The sequence below is a fragment of the Camelus dromedarius genome, chromosome 31 (assembly GCF_036321535.1).
Source record: "Camelus dromedarius isolate mCamDro1 chromosome 31, mCamDro1.pat, whole genome shotgun sequence".
In the NCBI taxonomy this organism is placed as follows: domain Eukaryota; kingdom Metazoa; phylum Chordata; class Mammalia; order Artiodactyla; family Camelidae; genus Camelus; species Camelus dromedarius.
Genome location: NC_087466.1, coordinates 13070884 through 13091047, shown reverse-complemented (window position 1 = coordinate 13091047; position 20164 = coordinate 13070884). Strand labels below are relative to the sequence as shown.

The 20164-nt window shown below is 50.4% G+C and overlaps 1 long non-coding RNA gene across 1 annotated transcript in view; it reads left to right on the top strand.

Annotated features, from left to right (window-relative positions):
• Nucleotides 1-20164, top strand: part of LOC135319774 (uncharacterized) — a 250971-nt gene that overhangs the window by 118228 nt on the left and 112579 nt on the right. The window lies entirely within an intron of this gene.

The window sequence follows — 20164 nt, the reverse complement described above, 5'->3', positions numbered from 1 at the left end:
TTTCCGGCGGAGGGCAGGGGAAGTACAACTCTCTGGCCAAGCATGGAGCCTGCCAGCGTTTGGGTTCTGGATGTGGAATGTGGGCGGGACTGCTTTTTAAAACAATCCCAGCTGCCAGCCAGGTTGGTGCCGGATCCTTCCTGGGAAATACGCATTTTCACAGCAACCTGTAGGAGACAGTCACAGGCTGCCTCAGAGCCCATGAAGGTCAAATAGGGGAAGGGGCCAGCCAGCGGGAAGGCAGCAGAGGGACGGCTGGGGGCAAGTGGTGCCTTATGCATCCTTCAGATGCCACCTGTGAGTCAGCCTGAACACAGCCCTGCCGATGATGGCCCAGCTATGACTCTCAACATTAATATTTACAGCTAGTGGTGTTTGCACACTTTGTACAAGTGCCCTGAACAGCAGACCTTGTACCATGCATGAAAAGGAAAATTATCACCTTGGATTTGAATAACTCCCCTTTCCCAGGCAGCTCCAAGGATATGATTTTGTGAATTGCTCCAAGGATATAGAAAATACTGAAGGTAGCATTGCCTCCTTATTGTAGAGTAATCCAGTTAAGAGTTGAGGCTCCGGAGAAACATAAGTGTGAGTTTGAATCCCCTCTCTGCTTACAGAGCTGCCACCAGCCCATCTGTCCCCACTGTTGGAATTTGGAAAGGAGGCCCATTCTACAGAAGGACACCATTGAGTCCAGCCTCTACTCACCCCCTATTTGACCTTGACAAAGTCATTTATCCTCTCTGAGCCTCAGTTTCTTTGTCTGTGAAATGGGGATAATAACATCAAGTCCTGGCCTAGCTCCTAGTTGGAGGCCAGTAAGTAGTAGCCCACATCATCTGAGTGCTTGTCCTGTGCTAGCCTCACCCTATGTCCTGTCTCATTGAGTCATCATGACGGCCTTGAATGTGGACATCGTTATCAAGAGTTCATAGGTGGTGGGGGTGGGGAGACGAACGTTCCCTTTTTGAGAAATTCTTGAGAAACCTAGGGGAATTATTCCTGTCAATACTGCGGCTCCTGGGGCTGGATTTACCCACATTCCTCTCTGCATGTGGATTCAGCATAGAGAGATCGCAATCGTATCACACCATCTTTTTTTGAAGTCCAAGCAAACAACCCAGTGACCAGGTGTAGACTCTGGCATTTCCAATTAAGGGTCGCCTTGACTCAAGAGGGCCATCATGTAAATCAAGCCCTTTCTGTATGTGGATCTGTTCAAAAGACATGTACTGTCCTGGAGTGCCCTGATGTGGATGGAAAAGGCTTCGCTAGCTCGCGTCTGTCACCACCCCTGGGTGCAGCCACTAGCCTGGCCAGGCTTCATGCTTGAGTTTCACCTGAAGTTCCCACTTTGATCCCTACAACAACCCCAAACTCTGTTTCTCTTACCCACTTTTGACATACAAGGAAACTGAGGCTCAGAGAGGTGAAGTCAGTTGCCCAGTGTCACACAGCAGAGTGGCAGCGTCAGAATTTGAACCCAGATTTCCTGCCTCCGGAGCCCATGGTTGTGACCACTGCACTGTACAGCCTTCATCTGTACAGGAAGGCCTTGGCCTAGGTCAGGGGAACGTGGGGGCGTTTGGGGGGATATCTTTTTTAATAGACTTCATGTTTTAAGAACAGCTTTAGATTTACAGAAAAATTATGATTATAGCACTGAGGGTTCCCGTACACCCCACACCCAATTTCCCCTGTAATTAGTATCTTACATTAGTCTGGTACATTTGTCACAGTGAAGGAACCAATAGTAATACATTATTATTAACTAAAACCCATTACATTTAGTCATTGTGTTTCCTTAGCCTCCTCTGCTCTGTGGCAGTTTCTCAGACTTTTCCTTGTTTTTGATGACCTTGGCAGTTTTGCGGAGCACTGGTCAGGGATTTTGTAGGATTCCCTCCCATTAAAATTTGTCTGATGTTTTCCTCTTGATTAGCCTGGGGTCATAGGTTTTGGGGAGGGAGACCACAGAGGTAAAGTACCATGCTCCTCACATCCCATCAAGGGTGCATACTAGCAACTTGATTCACACTTGATGTTGACCTTGACTACCTGGCTGAGGTAGGGTTTGTCAGGTTTTTCCACTGTAAAGTTACTTTTTTTCCCCCTCTGGGGGTTATCTTTTTATCATTTACAGTTAACATTCTTTCTAGCTAGGAAATCTTTCTTTGTTTCCACCATATGAAATCTTGCTTAGAATCACAGCTGACAAGGCTCACAGTCGGGGCCGACTGCATGGGCAGGCGACAGGTGCAACCACACGGGGCATGCACTTGGGGATTCAGGCTCTGCTGTCACCATCTTGAAATTCTTAATACGTTTACCTTTGTATTTCTTTCATAAATGGAAGTGGATGGGATAATGCAACATGCACAGGGGGCTTGGAGCATTGACCTTGGGGTCTGGCTCCCACTGCCTTCCCATCTCACCAGGATGGATTCTCTCCACCTGCTCCCCGTCCCCACTCAGTGACTGCTGCCACCCTGTCCCTGGCAGGGGACTGAGGGCTGGACAGGGAGAGTTGATGTTGGGCATCCATGTCCTGCAGCATCTCGGAGAGAGGGCAGAGTGGCCACCATCTGTACCCCAGACTGGCAGTGCCATGGTGCCTTCAGCAGGCAACTCGGGGCAAGCCTCTTGCACACCTCCAATCCAGGTGCTAAGCACGACCAGGCACAGAGGTTGCAATCCCCTTGGGGTCACCAGTCCACCATGGATTGGGGTGACAGCCCTCTGGGAAGGGTAGGTGTCCTGATCAATTTCCCCACCCTTCCCAGGACAGTTTGGCCCGGGGCCTGGCAGGAGGGAGACCCAGCAGTCATTGTCCACGCAGGCATGCATGCTAAGTCATGGCAGGGCCCTGGGAACCTGTGACAGTCTGCACTTGCTCCCAAGTATCCCTGTGCCCAAGAGAGCACAACATTAAATAGCAAATAAAAACACCCTGACGGGTGGAGAGAGAGTCTGCAGAAGAAAGGAGAAGCTCTTTATATTTTAGTACTTTTAGCAGCACTGTTCCTTGCTTTTGAACAGAGCCCCACATGTTCGGTTTGCACTGGGCTCCACAAATTATATAGCCAGTCCTGCCCTCACTGTCTTGAGTGTTTCCACCCCACACTGCACCCCAGATCTTTCTGAGGAACCCCACATCTCCGTAGGATGGAGCCCTGTATGAGGTGCTTTTGTGGGCCCAGTTGCCTCTGACCTGAGGCCGGCCAAGGACCCAGAGGGCACAGCCTTTCTGGGCCATTCCAGCTCAACATCATCAAGTAATGGAAAACTGGAGAAACTGAGGTCAGGGAGAAAGAATGACTTATCCTACTCTGCATGCAGCATGAAAGCAAGGGTTGAACTAGGGGTTTCTCCCAGCTCAACGCAGTTGGCTGACAGCTGTGGAAGAGTCGGGAAAACCCTGAGACAGTGGAGAGAACGCTGTGTCAGGAGTTGGTCAGAGCTGGGTTCGAGACTCAGCTCAGCCAACTCAGCACGCTTTCCTCTCTGAGCCCCGATGTGCACATCTGCAGAATGGGCATAAAACATGCCTAGGACTAAGCTTGATCGAGATAATGCACACAGGACTTTTAGGTGCTGGAAAGCCCGACTTGGATGTGAGGTGTCATCACTGTGCACAGCCAAGTTACAAGTGTTTGCTTCATCAATTTGCCCATTTCTGCTTTATGCTTGGATATGTTTCAGTGTGTCCACACCGCCTGATTGAGGACGTGAATGCCCAGAGGGCCAAACCCACGTCTGTTTAAGTCCCTCTGGTCCCTGGGTAGAGTAGACTCTGGCTTAACAAGAACCTTGAACAGGGAGGGAGGTGGAGGTGTTCCTGCTTCACCTGGAGCAGACTCCTCTGTTTCAACTCCATAAACTGTGAAGGCGACAAAGCTCTTTCTGTGTTTTGCAAGAGATACAGTTTGCAAATGATCTCATTACCCCCGCAGCCATGAACAGAGTTATGTCGGGCCTTTCTAACAAGTGGCAGTAAAACATTTTATAGACCCCTCGGCACCCCTCCTCTCCCCCACCATGTAATTTGCTCTGTTTGGGGTTAGACTTGGTGTTTTCCCTCTTTTCTTTCTCTTTCTCCTTGCACTTTCTCTCATGTTAATTATATTAGTTGCCATGGAAACAGTGATGTCATTGGCATGGGAGCGCTCAATGACATCCAAAAGCACAGTTTATAGCATGGCTCGAAATTTATTCCATGGCTCGCAGCCTTCAGGGGGGTTATACCGTGATTATATCACGGGTACCATCTGGGTAGGAGGGTAGAAAGGAGTAGGAAAGCAGTTGAGTTTGGGGTGCTTCCCAGAACCCCAGGTACCGCGAGATGGTTACGTTTGGACGGCGAGGAGGACACCTTGGGAACCGTGGAGGTGTCTGTCTGTTGGCTTTTACCTGCACTCACTGCCTAACGGCACCATGCCCCCTGTTTGTTCCCCATTTCGGATTTCAGAATCCTGCGTGGAGCGGTACTTCCAAGTGCTTAATACAACGTGTGTCTGCGCGCGGGCGCATGCGCGCTTGTGCCCAGTGCGCCCAAACCACGCTCTTCAGTATGAAAATGGGATCTGCAGCATGCAGTGCGCGGTAGTTCACACAGGGTTCGCAAACACATGCACACACTTGCCCATCTGTACTTCATTTTAGAAGGTGCAGTAGTGATTTTTGTGCCACTTCCCCCATCCTCCATGGCTTTTTAGTGAGTTACCTTTGACCGAGCTTTTGGCGGCGGCGTGGGGTGGGGTGGGGTGGGGGCAGGGCTGTGCACAGATACATTGGGGCTGTGGGGGAAGTCCTATCTTCATCTCTTGCGGGGAGACGTGCAGGTGTGGGCCCGGTGAGCTCGCCCCCATGCCTGGCCTTGCGTTCTTCTGTGGGGAGGCCTCTTGTCTTGATCTGACGCCCAGCAGACATACCCCAAGGTGAGAGCCACTCAGCAGTCCCGTCTGCCTCCCTGGGGACCCGGGGTTGTGTTTTCAGTTCCTGATCTAAGTATCACCTTGAGTTTGCTGAGGGAGTGCAGGCAGCAAACTGTGCAGAGCTAAGGGGACCCCCAGGTGTTCCTCATCAATTCTGGAGCTCCTGGGTCTGTGATCAGAAGGATGAAGGGTTCTCTAGCAAGGTCCACTTGGAAAAGCAGTGTAGGAGTTACTGCAGGGCAGAGAGCACTAGTTTGGGAGTTAAGAGGCATGGCATAGAAGGACAGCCAGTTCACTCCAAAGAGCTTCAATGAAATAGGCAAATTGTTAGCCCCAGAAGTGGGGAGTTCAAGATGGAAACTTCAGGCATCACCTGCCCTAGGGTTTCACATGGTGACATCCAGTCTCTTGCCCCATCTCCCAATCCTGCCTCTCTCATTTGGATACCCCTCCTGGTGCCATTGAGGCTGCAGGAAGCCTCTGGTTTACCTTTTAGTCCACTTTGTTCCAAAAATGTCATTGAATCAAGCTGACTTCTATACTCCTCCATGAGCCAATTACTGAGACTGGGAGCAGGGCTGCCCCTGATCATCTGGGCCTGGTTCACATGACCACCCTAGAGCCAGTGAGAGAGTGGTTGGACCACGTGGACCAAGATGGACTGAGGGGAATTGGAACTGGGCTGGCTCCTCCTATTCTTTCTGTCCCTATCATAGGCTTCCCATCCAAGGTACTTGGCCTACTCTCATCAGAACCTTCAGTGGTCACCAAGTGCCAACCCCATCTGGCACAAGGACGCAGAGATACGTCAGCTGTTGCTCCTGCCCCCCACCCCCACTCCAGCTCCCAGCTCTCACTGGAAGGGTCACGGTGGGAAAAGTTGAAAAAGAGACAGGAGCCTCCAGAGGAGAAGGCCAAGGGGGCTCCAGAACCCAAGACAGTCTTTAGAGAACCAATCAGATCAGAACTAGGTCCTGGGGGAAGTGGGGGAGGGTGCCAGGTGGAGAAAGGGGGCGAGTTCGGTGCAAGCGGAGGGAAAGGCACGTGCAAGAGCAGAGAAGCGTGAAAAGGCTTAGGGAAACTGAAGCCCACATACAACAGCAATAATAATAATATCTACCGGCTGATCCTGGGCTAAGGGGCATTGCTTTATCATGACCAACCTCACCACAGCCCTGTGAGATAGGTGCTAGGAAATTAGTTCTTACATATACAGAGCACTTAGCTCAGTCCCTGGCCACATAGAAAGTCCCATAAAGATGTTCACTCTGATACTGACAGTAAATAGTAATACTAATAATAGGGCGCTATGGATGAGTTTAGCAAGGGAGGAAATGAAAGTGAGGAAGCTGGGTGGAAGGAATAGACAAGAGATGGTTTAGAGCTGTGACTCTCAACCAGGGTTGATTTACCCCTGCCCCAGGGGACAATTGGCCTGCTGTGTCTGGTGACATTTCTGATTGTCGTAATTTGTGGGGAGGGGTGCTGCTGGCATCTAGTGAGTAGAGGCCATGGATGATGTTAAACATCCTACAGTGCACAGGGCAGCCCCCAGTACAAAGAATGAGCCAGCCCAAATGTCACTAGGTTTGAGGTGGAAAACCTGGGTTTAGGTTAAATATGGAGGATGGTGCAGGACACAGTATAGGTTGTCAGAAGGAGGTTCTGGACAGGACAAGGGTTCCTGGGGTGGCCAACGACTGGGAGAGTCTCCCCCTCCCTCATGCCCTACTTCCCTACCAAAGGAGCATCAGAGAAGGGGCTGGCTGAGGGAGATGCATGTCACCAATAGGTCTGCAGGCCCTGACAGATGGTGGGCCACCCTCTCTCCTGTTGTGCACGCAGCTCCCGAATCACAGGCCCAACGTGTTCCTTGAGTGGGTGCAGATGTCCCGCATCCGTGCGCCTCTCGCCACTTGGAGCCCCCAGCCGGAAACCTGGACCCCTCGCCGTTCAGCCTGCAGATCACAAAGCCCGGGCAGCGGGCCTACCCTTCAGTCCTCTGAGTCAGAAATGTTGATTTGTTATAGTAACATGAGCACAGGGGAGGGACTGTGAGAGGAAAGTGAGTGAGAGAGAGAGAGAGAGAGAGCAATAGTGAGTCAAAAGCAGTGAGGCTGACCAAGACAGAGACTGGGAGAGACAGACGGACTCTACAGGAGAAGGAACCCCTGAGAAAGACAAACACAGAGAGACCAAGACTGAGAGAGAGAGAGATGGAGACTGAGGTGGAAAGAGACATATTTAGAGTCAGGGAGAAACAGAGGGAAAACCAGGCAAAGAGAAGGCAGGACAGACTGAGATTAGGGAAAAGAAAAAAGAGAAAATGAGAAAAAGCCAGAGAGAGAAGGACTGAGTGGAAGGGAAGACGGAGAGGGAACAAGAGAAAGATTTCCTCGCAAACCCCACAGTCCCGAGCCCGGTAACTCTCCAAGGCTTTGCCATATTTTAGCCACGAAACTGGGGACTCGGGCAAGTTTTCCCGTGGCAGGTTTGGGACGAGGAAGCATTGTTCACATCGTTGCTGGTATTCCCTGTTACCTGGACGTGAGCCAACAGGAAATTCCTGGGACAAATCTTTCCACTCAGAGTCTTTTAAAATTTTTATTTATTTATTTTAATTTCCCTTTTTTCAGGGATTAAAAAAAAAAAGTGAGAGAGGAAAAGAAAAAAAGGGAGGAAAAGAGAAAAAGAAATAGGCCACTCGGTATAAGAAAACGTCTAGCAGCAGCTCCAGCCAGGCCAGGGGAGGCTCAGAGCCCATTGTGTCCTCTCCGTCCCATTCTTCCTTTGGAAGGATTTATGACCTCACACTTCCATGACATCACAGTGCGTTGCCATGGCCCCTGCTCTATTATCATAAACAAAAGGCTGATCTTTGGGACATTGGCTGTCTGAGCAGGAGAAGGGGGCCGGGGGGGGGGGGGGCCCTGCGTAATGTGTTTTCTTGGGAAGGCAGCTTGTTCGGAAGTCTGAAAAGCTGCGAAAATAGTTGTACACACAGTACTCTCCTTGCAGCCCCGCGGCCTCTGGACAAGTTTGGTGAGGGAAACAAGGGGGATGAAGTCGGCGCCCTTCAGGAGGACCCTCTGGCTTGGCGTGTTTTCACTGCCAAAGAGCAGCTTCCCCAGGCTTCTCTCACTGCCCCAAACAAGGTTTTCATTCATTCATCCATAATGCATTGAGTGCCTACTATGCGCCAGGTGCTCTGAGAGCTGGGCTATAGATGGATGAAAAACACGGATGCAAGCCTGCCCCTCTCAGAACCTAGCCAACTCAACAAGTCCTCAGATAAATCAACAGGAATGTGTAAAATTGTAACGTGGGTGAAGTGTGCTGAGGGACGCAAACAGGAAATGAGGATGAGAAGAATGGAGGGAGGAGGCTAGTTAGAGGAGCAATCTGGGAAGGCCTCTCTGAGGAGGTGACATTTTAGAGAAAACCCAAAGGAAGAGAAGAATCAGCCCCAAAGAGTGGGAGCAGGTGGCAGGAAGTGATCAGGGACAGCCGCTCCAGGGAGACTGACTGTCGAGATTTAGGTTCCCATCAGGGGTCTCTTCCCACGTATTCTATAGTTTCCTGGACTGCTGGCTCAGAGGGGAGGGCTTGTAAAAGAGGAGTCATTTCGTGAATCCGAGTTGAGTAAAGACTCTTTTTGCAGCCTCCACAGCCATGCCACCACAACCCCATTTCCACCTTGAAGGGAGGGTTGCAGAACTGTCAGCTCGGCATTTGGTGGAAACAGCCTAGCCAGAAGTAGAAACACCTGTAGGAGCCCAAGCCCGCTCTCCCTGGCTGAGTCAGTTGTGCAGGAAGCAGGTGATACTCTTAAGCTGCAGAAATGAGAGAGGAAAGGGCAGAGGAAGGGAGGGTGGCCCGTGGGACAGATGTAGGCACTGCCAGCTGGTAAGGAGGCCAGAGGAGCGACAGGGGGGTAAAGCATTCCCACCCTTCCCAGGAGAGGGACACTGAGGGAGCTGGGACCCTGGACCTAGAACAGGATGAGGTCTTCTAGATCATCAGTCCAATGATGGGGACAGATGGGGACAGGGAGCCCCAGAGAGGGGAAAGTCTTGACCTGAAGTGGCACAGGGAATTAGGTATAGAACTCTGCCCCTCACTTGCTGTGTGACCTTGGGGAGCTCACTTCACATCTCTGAGCCCTCATAATCATTATAAAATGGGGAGGAGGGTCAGAAAGCACTTTGCACAGCTGCAACAGTCACTCTTTTCTACTCCTTTTCCAAGAACACATTTATTAAACCCTGCCAGGGACTGTGCCTTGGACTTCTCATACATTCAGCTCCTTTAATACTCAGGGAAGCCCTAAGAGGTAGACATGGCTGTTCCCATTTTGCAGATAAGGCCTCAGAGTAATGTGCCCAAGAGAGGTTGAGTAATGTGCCCAAGGTCCTGGGGCCAGACTCCGCCCCTGACCTACCCTGAATTCAAATGGAGCCCACATTCTCCACCACAGAAGCGTGGCCTGTTCCATGGTGCATGGCTGCATTGGCCCAGGGGGTGGCACTGGGGACCAGAGAGGGCTGACCCTCTGACCCGGAGCTAGGAAGGAGAGAAGGCTGCAGGGCTGCGAGAGCCGGCTTGTAGGTCAGCAGGAGCTGTGGTGTGCCAGAGGCCTATGGGGCAACAGAGCAGAGAGGACGTGGGAGAGGAAAGAGGACCCTGTTCTGCTTGCCGAGGGGCATCTCCAGATGTGTGAATCTGAGGTGTACATACGATGCACATTTAGGCTTTTCCAGATCAGGGTCAGGAAGGCTCAGTTCACAGGTTAGTAATTCGTGACTGGTTGAAAAAGCTTCTATATGGGAAATTGAGGGGTATGGATCATTAAACTAGGTGTCAGGCACCTTGGCTTCTGGGGAAGTGTCATACCTAATGAATATCTACCCCTGAGCTAAGCACTTTATGGACTATATTTAATTCTCACCATGTCTCGTGAAATCATTTCCCATTTTATAGATGTTGGAACTGAGGCCCAGAAAGATTCCAGTCCAGGCTGTGTGCCCTAGGGTAGAGATGTAATGTCTCTGGGCCTTAGTTTCCTCTTACAAAAAAAAAAAAATGGAAGTATCGGTCTTAGTCAGGGGTTGGTGAACTAAAAGTTCACTGTAAAAGGTGAGATAGTGAATATTTTAAGCTTTGTGGGTCACAGCATCTTTTTTTCAACTGTTCAACTCTGCCCTTGTAGCATAAAAGCAGCCATAGACAATGTGGAAATGACAAATGAGCGTGGCTGTGTTCCAATAAAACTTTATTTACAAACGCAAGTGATACAGCACTTCACATCCACAAGGATGACAATGATTGAAAAGTCAGGTAATAACAAGTGTTGGTGAGGAATTGGAGAAACCAGAATCCTCATATACTGCCAATGGGAATGTCAAATGGTACAGCACTTTGGAAAATAGTCTAGTGGTTCCTCGAGGATTAAAGGTAGCGTTGTCATGTGACTCAGCAGCCTCATTCCTAGGTGTATACCCCAAAGAACTGAAAACATATGTCCATGCAAAAACATATACACTCATGTCCACAGTAGCATTATTCATAATAGTCAAAAAGTGGGAACAACCCAGACATCCACCAGCTGATGAACAGATAAACAAAATGTGGTCTATCCATACAGTGGAATATTATTTGGTTATAAAAAGGAATGTGGTACTGGTACATGCAACATCACAGATGAATCTTCAAACGATGCTTAGTGAAAGACACCAGACACACAGAGCACATACAGTATGAGTTCCTTCATTTGAAGTGTCCCGAATGGGCAAATCCATAGAGACAGAAAGTAGACTCGTGGTTGCTTAGGGCTGGAGTGGGGAGAGTCAAGGGGTTGGGGGTGGTGAGCTGATGACTAAAGGATGAGGTTTCTTTTTGGGGTGATGAAAATATTCCAGAATTGACTGTGGTGGTGTTTGCACGTGTTTGTGACTATACTAAAAGCCATTGAATTGTACGCTTTAAATGAGTGACTTTTATGGTAGGTGAATCGTATCTCAAGAAAGCTGCTATTTAGAAAGTTCATTTACCGATAAGGCAGGGGCATGAGGGAAATCTTGGGAGTGATTGGAAACCTTCCAAAAATTGGTTTTGGTGCTGGTTGTGTGACTGTATATATTCACAAAAATACATAAATTTTACACTTAAAAAGGGTGAATTTATTTATGTAAATTATATCTCACAAAAGTCCTTAATGGAGAGGGGAAAATAGGCAGTGGATTGGATTTGACCCCTGAGCCATGGTTTGCTGACCCCAGTCTACATGATGATCATATCAGGATTCTTTAGATTTCAAGTAGACAGTGACCCAGCTCCAGCTGATCTAGGCAAAATGAGGAATTTCTTGATGCACACAACTGAAAAGTCTAGAGGAGGGGTGGGCTTCAGGCACTGTTGGATCTGGGAGGTACAAAGGTCACCAGAACTCTGTATGGCTTCCACTCTCCATCTCCATGAAATGGCTGCCAGCAGCTCCTGTCATATTTTCCCAGGTTCAAGTCCAGCAGAGAAGAGTGAATAACCTTTTCCAAAGGCGGTAGCAGAATCATTTTGTCCCATTGGTTCTGATTGGGCCATATGCCCACTTCTGATTCAGTTCCTTTGGCCAGGAGAATGCAGCATTCTGATTGGCCAGTCCAGAGTCACATGGTCCCTGGAGATGAAGGATGCATTTAATGGTACCCAAAGTCCAGGGACTGTGCTTAGACATGGCAGGGGAGAGGTGGGTTCCTAGTGGAAAATTGGGGAGCTAGACCAGGGGGACCCAAGAACAGAATTCAGGAAGCATTTCTTATGCCAAATATTTTTGCTTAAGCGGTACCAAACACCAAAGGAGTTAAGTAAACATTGTTAGTCATGTTCTGTCAATGATAAATTGAAGCCCCCAAGAGTGAAGACAGCCGGCAGGTCACTGGCAAAGCAAACCACCCCTGCCCCCCAGCCCCGACTGCTTCACCTTTGCTCTCAGCATGAGGTTTAACTACCTATGAGTCAAGACAGAAGGGGTCATTTATTCAACAGACGGTTATTACAGCCAGCCATGCCACACCATGTCTGTAAAATTCTCTTAGATCAGGAAATTGAAAGGCCTGGAAATTAAGGGGCAGACATAAAGGCTGTGCAGCAGAGTGCAGGCTGGCTCTCGGGCTCCAGGGGCAGTGCCCCACTGCCCAGACAAGCCAAGCCTTTCTTGAAGCCACAACAGATCCTTGAAACACAGGTCTCCTCCAACAGTGCCTGCTGAGTCTCTGTCTTCACTTCCCCCAGAAGGGGAGGCAGGGTCAGATCAAGAGGAAATAAGAAAGTCGGGGTCCTGGGTCCTAACGCCAGCTCTGATGCTAACAGGCTGTGTCACCATGAGCAGCTTGTTTGTCTGGGTCTCAGGGTCCAATGAGAAGGAGACTCTTTTCACTCACCTCTCACCTCTGCCAGCCTTGATCTGACCCTGGCCCACTTCTGTACCTGCATCGCTTCCCATGTCCCCTGATCTCCTACCCCATCCTTCCTGGCTATTCTGTTCCCTGCATATAAGCTGCTTGTTTCCACCTCTGAGCATTTATATGTGCTTCTCCCTCTGCCTGGGATATGCCCGTCTCCCCACATCTTCCCAAGACGAGCACTGCTGGATCACTGGGGGTCAGTTCAGGGAGAACTTCCCTGGCCACGTGCGCCCCCTCAAGCCCCCAGGTGAGACCCCCAGGTCTCTCTCCTTCACAGTATCCAGTTTGTCTTCTCCACAGTGAGGCCAGCTCCAAGATGCTCAACAGATGTTTATTCATTGGACAGAAACAGTTACACGACAAGTAGGGACAATGTGCATCTTTGACACAAACTCCAAGGAAGACTCAGTGTCACCATACAGCACCCTTAGACTGGGGCGCAGGCGTAGGATGCTGTCCAGTCTGTCTTGACTCTTCTTTCTTCTCCTTGTTTCTCCCAGCGGTTGTTGGTCCTGAAGCTGAGCATGTGTGTTGTCCTTCCCCTGCACCTTCCCACAATGTCCAGCAGCCAGGACAGCTGCCCCGCCTCCAGCCAGGGTGGGCACTGGGTCTAAACACCTTCAGCCAAGACCCTTCCACACGTCCTGCCAGCTCCTGCCTCCGTGCCTTTGCAAACCCGACTCCCTCCTTCCCCTGCCCTTTCCTTGCCTGTCTTCATCCTGACCACCTCCCTGCTGTGGGCCCGCACCTCCTGTCTGCACCAGAGCGCCATACTTGTGTTTCCTATGAGCACCCTACCTGTGTTCAGGTTGATCCTTTTGCCTCAGCACCCTTCCCCGTTTCTCTGACTGGCTCCTGCCAGCTCTCCATTCAGTCAGCTCAGCGCCACCCCTTTCCAGAAGATTCCCTGAACTACCCCATCCCTGCCTTAATGGGGTTGGGAGTCTCTCTTCTCTCTTGAGGCCTCTCCACCCACTGGATGCTGCAAAAGCCCCTCCTGCACTGGAGGGACTTACCTGCCTCCCTCTCCCCTACTAGATGTGAGCATCCTGAGATCAGATACTCTGTGCCATCGCTGCACCTGAGGGCCTGGCACACCGTAGGTGCTCAGTAGATGCTTTCTTGAATGATGGATGCATGTGTGCAAGTCTGCATATGAGTGTTCTGGAGGCAAGGGCTGTGTCCAGTGTCCCCACTGCCTGAAAGAGTCTGGCCTCTGGTGAGCTCTCAAAAGCTGTTCAGAGAATGAATGGATGCATGATTCCTCCACTTAGGGTGACCACTGTCCCATTTGGCCCATGATGCAAGACGTCCAGGGCTTAACCTGGGCAAGTCCCAGGCAAACCCAGGCGAGTTAGTCATTCTGCTCTACCTACTACCCACGTGGCCCCTGTAAGACCTGACCCCAGTCATGCTGCGCTAAATACCTGTCACTTGGTGTTGTCATGTGTTTTATGGCTTCCTAATGCTTTCACACACAGGCCAGTCTCCCCATGTTACTAGAGGGCAGAGACCATCTTTCTTTACAACCGTCTATACCATTCCAGGACAGATGGAAGCGACCTTGGAGAGGTCTTCATCTTCCTCATCACCATTCACTAAGGCCTTGTCTAGGCTCTTCTTACACATTCTCTTCTTTGATTCTCCCAGTGACCGCACAAAGTAGGGGTTTTCTTTCTCCTTTTATAGGTGAGGCTGTTTTCAAAGCCCAGAGTTGAAGGCAAGGCCAAAGGAAGCTGGCATACCTAGGAAGTCACAGGATTTGAACCCAGGACTGTTAGAGGTCGCAGTCTTTGCTAAAGGAGCACACAAAGGTAGCCCCTCTCCAGCACCCTGGGCCCCGTACAGTCTGGTGGTTTCCTGAGCTTCCCTTAGCCCCTGATTGCAGAGCTGGATGGAAGCCTGCCCCCCTAGTGACAGATGCTGGCAGGGCTGGGACTTCAGTTCTGAAAGGAAGAGAAGAAACATGATTCGCAAGTGGGGAGAGAGCAAGTCACTCTCCAACTCTGGAGACTGGACAGGGCCAGGTTTGAGGGCTGGAACCCTCCCTCGTCTTTAATAGTCATGCCATCATCCCATGGTCCCAAAAGCAGGCAAGTGGGTCCCCTGAAGCCAGCAGGTTATAGTAATCTTCTGGGGCTGCTGTAACAAGTTACCACAAACTGGGTGGTTTAAAACAACGGAAATGATTCTATCACAGTTCTGGAGGCCAGAATCCAACACCCAGGTGTTGGCAGGGTTTGGTTCCTTCTGGAGGCTTTAGGGGGAGTCTGTTCCTTGCCTTTCTCCCAGCTTCTGGTGGCTCCAGGCAGTCCTTGGCGCTCCTTGGCTTGTACCTGCATCCTGCCGATGTCTGCTTCTGTCTTCACATCACCTTCCTCTCTTTTGTCTCTGTGTCCTTTCCTCTTCTTGTAAGACACCAGTCATTGGATTTAGGGCCTAACATACACCCAGGATGATTTCATCTCAAGATCTTTGACCCTATTTCCAAATAAGGTCACACTCCGAGGTTTCGGATGGACATGAATTTGGGGGGACCCTATTCAACCCAGTACAGACAGAGGTTCATTGCCCTGGGTCCTCCCAGTGCCTGCTGAAAACCTTACCTGCTTTCCCGTGCCCTCCCTCCACCAGACACCCCTGCAACAGCTGCTGTTGGGGCGGCGGCCACACCCCCTTTCCCCCCAATCCCAGGGCCCCTCCTGACACGCTCACCCTGCCCTCCCAGGCTCCCTGGAAGACTGAGGGCTCCGCAACCAGCCCTGTGGGCTTGTGGGAGACGCGCGGGGAAGACCTCAGTTGAGAATCTCAGCGTGAGAAGGACAAGGGAAGTGCTGACTTAAAAATTGAAACCCTGACAGATGGAGCACTTTTTAACTCTGCAATGGGCCTGTTGGCACTTGTCAGATCCCAGCACGTTTGCTAATGTGCATTTTCATCAAAGGGCTGAGCCAGCTCCAGCTCCCATCACCTGCCTAACCTCTTTGCTTCCGCTTTCTTTGCTAAGTTGGTCCTGCCCGTTCTCTTTCTTAATTACTGACCTCGCCTCCCCCTTTTCTCTCTCTCTGTCTCCCCATCTCCCCCCCCCAGAACCCCCTGGCCCATGGTCTTCTTCCCTCTGTCTTCTTTCCTCTCTGACTTTGGCTCCGTCTCCTCTTCTCTTAGTTCAACAAGATAAACATTTGTGGGACCACGACCGTGTACCCGGGACTATGACAGTGATGGGGTGTAAAGACAAGAGGGTTATACTCACCCCCTCCTGACCCACTCTCCTCTGTATCTCTTTCCTCTTCCTTCCCCTCCTCCCTCTCGGGATCTTCTCTCTCTTCTGTTTTTCAGGCCAGTTGAACCAACTCTTTCCCACTTTGTACCAGGCATGCTATTAGGTGCTGGGAATGTCTCAGAATCTCCTTGTGCTCTCTCTCTCTCTCTCTCTCCCCTTCTTCTTTCTCTGTCATCCCTCCTTCTCACTCCTCCAAAACCCTCCCCACAGTTGTCCATCTCCAAGCCCAATCTCATGCTTCAGCCTCCTGACAAGAAAGGCTAATTGTGTGGCCCCCTCCACCTATGGGGACCAGGCCCGGCCGTGTTGCCCCACGGTGCTGGAGCTGTGGCTGGGAACAGCTGATGCATGTGGACGGAGGATCCAAAGGCCCTTACCCCTGCCGCCCCTGCCCAGAACTGCTGATCAGCTGGATATGTCTGACTGCACAGGAGCAGTTCTGAGAGGCCTCGGCCCTGCGGGCAGCCAGGAAAGGCTGATGCGGGTAGACACATGATCCAGGAGCAGAACGGAAAGTTCTCTGGCTGGCTCTGAGCTGGGCTGGCTGATTGGAATGGACGTGTGGGGTCACTGGTTGGCTGGACACCGGGGGTGGGGTGCAGCTGAAGGCAAATTGAAGGCGGGTGATGTCCAGATGCTGGAAACCATGGTTTAAAAGGAAGTCAGGAGTTGAGGTGGAGGGGGAGGTGACTGGACTGGAGGTTTCAGGACCACCCTTGCCAGGGGGTCAGACCCTGGATCTGTTCACTGTGCTTAACCCCACCCCTCCTGCCTCCCTAATATCTATTCTACCCAGATGAAGACATCAGCATGGGGGCTCGTATTTCTCTTGCTGTGATTGGTTCCCCAGTGGTTACGTGATCCAATGACAGCCAAGGGGACACATAGGAAAGTGCGCTGGGGCTTCTGGGAAATTCCTCCTCCCTCCTAAGAAAGTGATGATACTGGACAGTCATTGTCTCTGAATGTGATGCTGCGAATCCTGCAGCCCGAGACAGATTCAGCCTGGAAGATGTCAGATCCGAGATGGGGAGAACTGTCACGTTGAAGATACCACTCAGCCATGGGCATGATGCCCTGAGTGTGCCCTTCCTCCAATTTCTTATTATGTGAAATAATGACCATTCTTAGTGTTTAAGGCATTCGAGCCTAAGTTGTGCTGTCTATAACTTGTAGCCCAAAGCCTCCTAAACAACAGACAAGAATCATTAGAGACCATAATGCCTGTGGCCCAGGACTGCCAGAAGAATTCATGAAAGGATGCATTTAGCTCAGTGCCTAGTACATAGCAAGCACTCATAAGCATCAGTGTAATTATTACTGATGTATCAAAATATCATAGATGATACATTATTTACAGCCAGTCTTGTATGGTAATCATTGGCGCTGTGTGCCAAGTATTTCTGGTTCTCTTCCCTTGCAAGAATAATGCAACAGTACAGGCAGACCTCCGAGATGCTGCAGGCTCCATTCTGGAGCACCATGGTAAAGCGACTGGCACAGTGAAGGGAGCTCTGTGAACTTTTTGGTTTCCCAGGGCATGGGAAAGTTACGTTTACACTACACTGTCGTCTATTAAGTGTGCAACTGCATTGTGTCTAAAGAAAACAATGTTTATACCTTAACTAAAAAATACGTTATTGCTAAAAAATGCTAACTATCATCTGAGCTTTCAGCGAATCGTAATCTTTTTACTATAGTCACATCAAAATCACTGACCACAGATCGCCATAACAGATATAATGACAAAGCGTGAAATATTGTGAAAATGAACAAACATGTGACACAGGGACAGGAAGTGAGCAAATGCCGTTGGGAAGATGGCACCGATAGACTTGCTCAAGGCAGGGTTGCCACAAACCTTCCATTTGTTTAAAAAAACAAAACAGAACAACAACAACAACAACAAAATGCACTATCTGCGAAGTGCAATGAAACGGAGTATGACTGAGCTTTTTGGTCCCTTTGTGGGTGGGAGGAGCCATGTGACTGTTCACACAGGCCGGCCCTCTTCCCACTACCTCCCATTTTGTCATTTTCATCAGCGTTGCCCTGTGCCAGGACCCCCAGGCCATCAGTGCCCTGGGAGAGCTGGAGAAACACTGCCTCCCTTGGTGACACTCAGGCAGAGGTGTCTGTGGCAGAGCCAGCTGGGCGCCAAGGGTCCAGGCTGTCTCTCAGCTCACACACAGCCATTTCCCCCCATGGCACCCACAGGGCTCCCGGGGAAAGCTCGCAATGCTCAAATCATCACCAAGCCCCGTAGGAGCCCCGTAGAGAGCCTGGAGCTGCTCTTCCTGTCCAGCTTCTCCTGTGTGATGAATTATTTTGGCCGGTGAGGGGCGGTGGGGGGGAGTGCAAATTTGCCCTCCTGTACTCTGGCTTTTATAGGGCTTTCCTGTAATTCCAGAATTCCACTGTGTTTGAGCCCCAGTGGCAGGTAGGGGCTTACCTTGGCCCCCATGAGAAAGCAGTAATTATTTTTTTAAAAAAAGAAAGAAAATAAGTGTTGGCGAGGGTATAGAGGGACGGGAACCCTTGCACATTGCTGGTGGAAATGAAAAATGGTGCAGGTGCCATAGAAACCAGGAAAAAGCTCAATATAGAGTTCTCCTGTGACCCCACCATCCCACTCCCAGGTGTATACACCCCCAAGAGAACTGAAAACATGTCCACACAAAAACTTGCACACAAATGTTCATAGCACTATTTATAAAAGTCAAAAAGCGGAACCAACCCCGTGTCCACCAGAGGGTGAATGGATAAGCAAAATGTGGCATATCCAGACAGTGGAATATTATTTAGCAATAAAAAGTAATGAAGCACTGACGCGTGCTGCTGGTGAGTGAACCTTGCTAACAGGAGACATCATGAAAGAAGCCAGTCCCCAAAGGTCCCGTATGATATGATTCCATTTCTAGAAAATGTCCAGAGTTAGGCAAATCCGTAGTGACAGAAAGCAGATTAGTGGTTGCCAGGGGCTGAAGGGGAGGACTTGAGGAGGCAGGGGGTACCAGGTGAGGGTCTCCTTTGGGGTGAAGAAAGTGTTTCAGAACTTGATAGAGGTGGTGGTTACACAAGAGAATGTACTAAATGCCGCTGAACTGTACACTTTTAACACGGCTAATTTTAAGTTATGTGAATTTCACCTCAATCAGGAATTAGAAATGTGTGTGGAGGAGGGAAGGGCAGGCGGGCAGGGGAGAAGCGTGACATCCAGTCCCAGAAATGCCCGCGCCTTGCTCCTGCCTGGCCCCGGACCCCTTTCTCGTAACATCAATCAAGCACAGAGTCTGATACAGACTAGGTGCTGAACAAATGTTTGTTCCTCCCCTCCCCTGACACTACCTGCTCCCTACAGAAATGGTTATCATCTTTTTTTTTTTTTTTAATGGATTTTCCCCTTTTTTTGACTGGGGGAGGCATTGGGAGGTAATTGGGTTTATTTATTTATTTTTAGAGGAGGTACTGGGGATTGAACCCAGGACCTTGTTCATGCTAAACATGCACTCTACCACTTGAACCATACCCTTCCCCCATCCTTATAGAAATGGGGAGGGGGGAAGCCTTCTAACCACCATAACTGCTGCACTTGAACCTTTGGACTAAGCCATGCCTGCCCTTAGGGAGGGTCTTGTTTACCTTTGTGCTCTGACCACAAGCCGGCACTTTGGGAACTGCATTACCTCCAGCGACGCCGGAGAAAACCCTGCCCAGCTCCAGCCAGCCTAATTACATGTCCAGCTCAGTCTCACTGCCATTGTTTACAGAGCCAGCATCATGATTAAGTGTTTATTAGGGTCTCTTGGGCCTGCCTGGGATTCCCCTGGTGCAGCAAGCTACAGTGTCTCCGGGCCTCACCTCTCTCTCCTTGCCACTCTGGACAGACCTGGTCTGGGTGGTCTTCCCAGAATGGCGGCGAGGCCCTGCACACTTCAGGAAAATTCCTTCTCTGGCAGTTCCTGAGGCTCCCTGGGCTGGAAGCTCTTCTCGAGGTGTTGAGGGGAAATAGCGGGGTGGGGACAACAGCTGTGACTCTGGCCACCTCTGTCCCCCCCAGCCAGACCGTGAACACCTGCTACCTGCTGGGCATGGACTCAGGTGGATGGAGAGATAAGGTAGCTGTATCTTAGATTCCAAGGGGCTCACAGTCTAGGGAGGGAGAAAGAAGAAGTAGTTGATCACCTCCTGTAAGATTCTGAGCAAGACCAGCTACGTACTTCAGGGCCCCAGTGCAAAATGAAGATGTGGGGGCCCTTCGTTAAAAATTAAGAATTTCAACACATCGACAGATGTCTCGTAGAGCTGGGCCCTGTGGAACTGCACAGGTCTGGCAGCCATGAAGCTGGCCCACGTTCTGAGCACTAGTCACAGCAAACGAGAATTGAGCACTTACTGTATGCCCGTGACAGGAAAAATCAGGGGTTAGGAACACAGACTCCTATATCACATTCCAGCTCTGCCTTTTATTCTCTCTATGATTT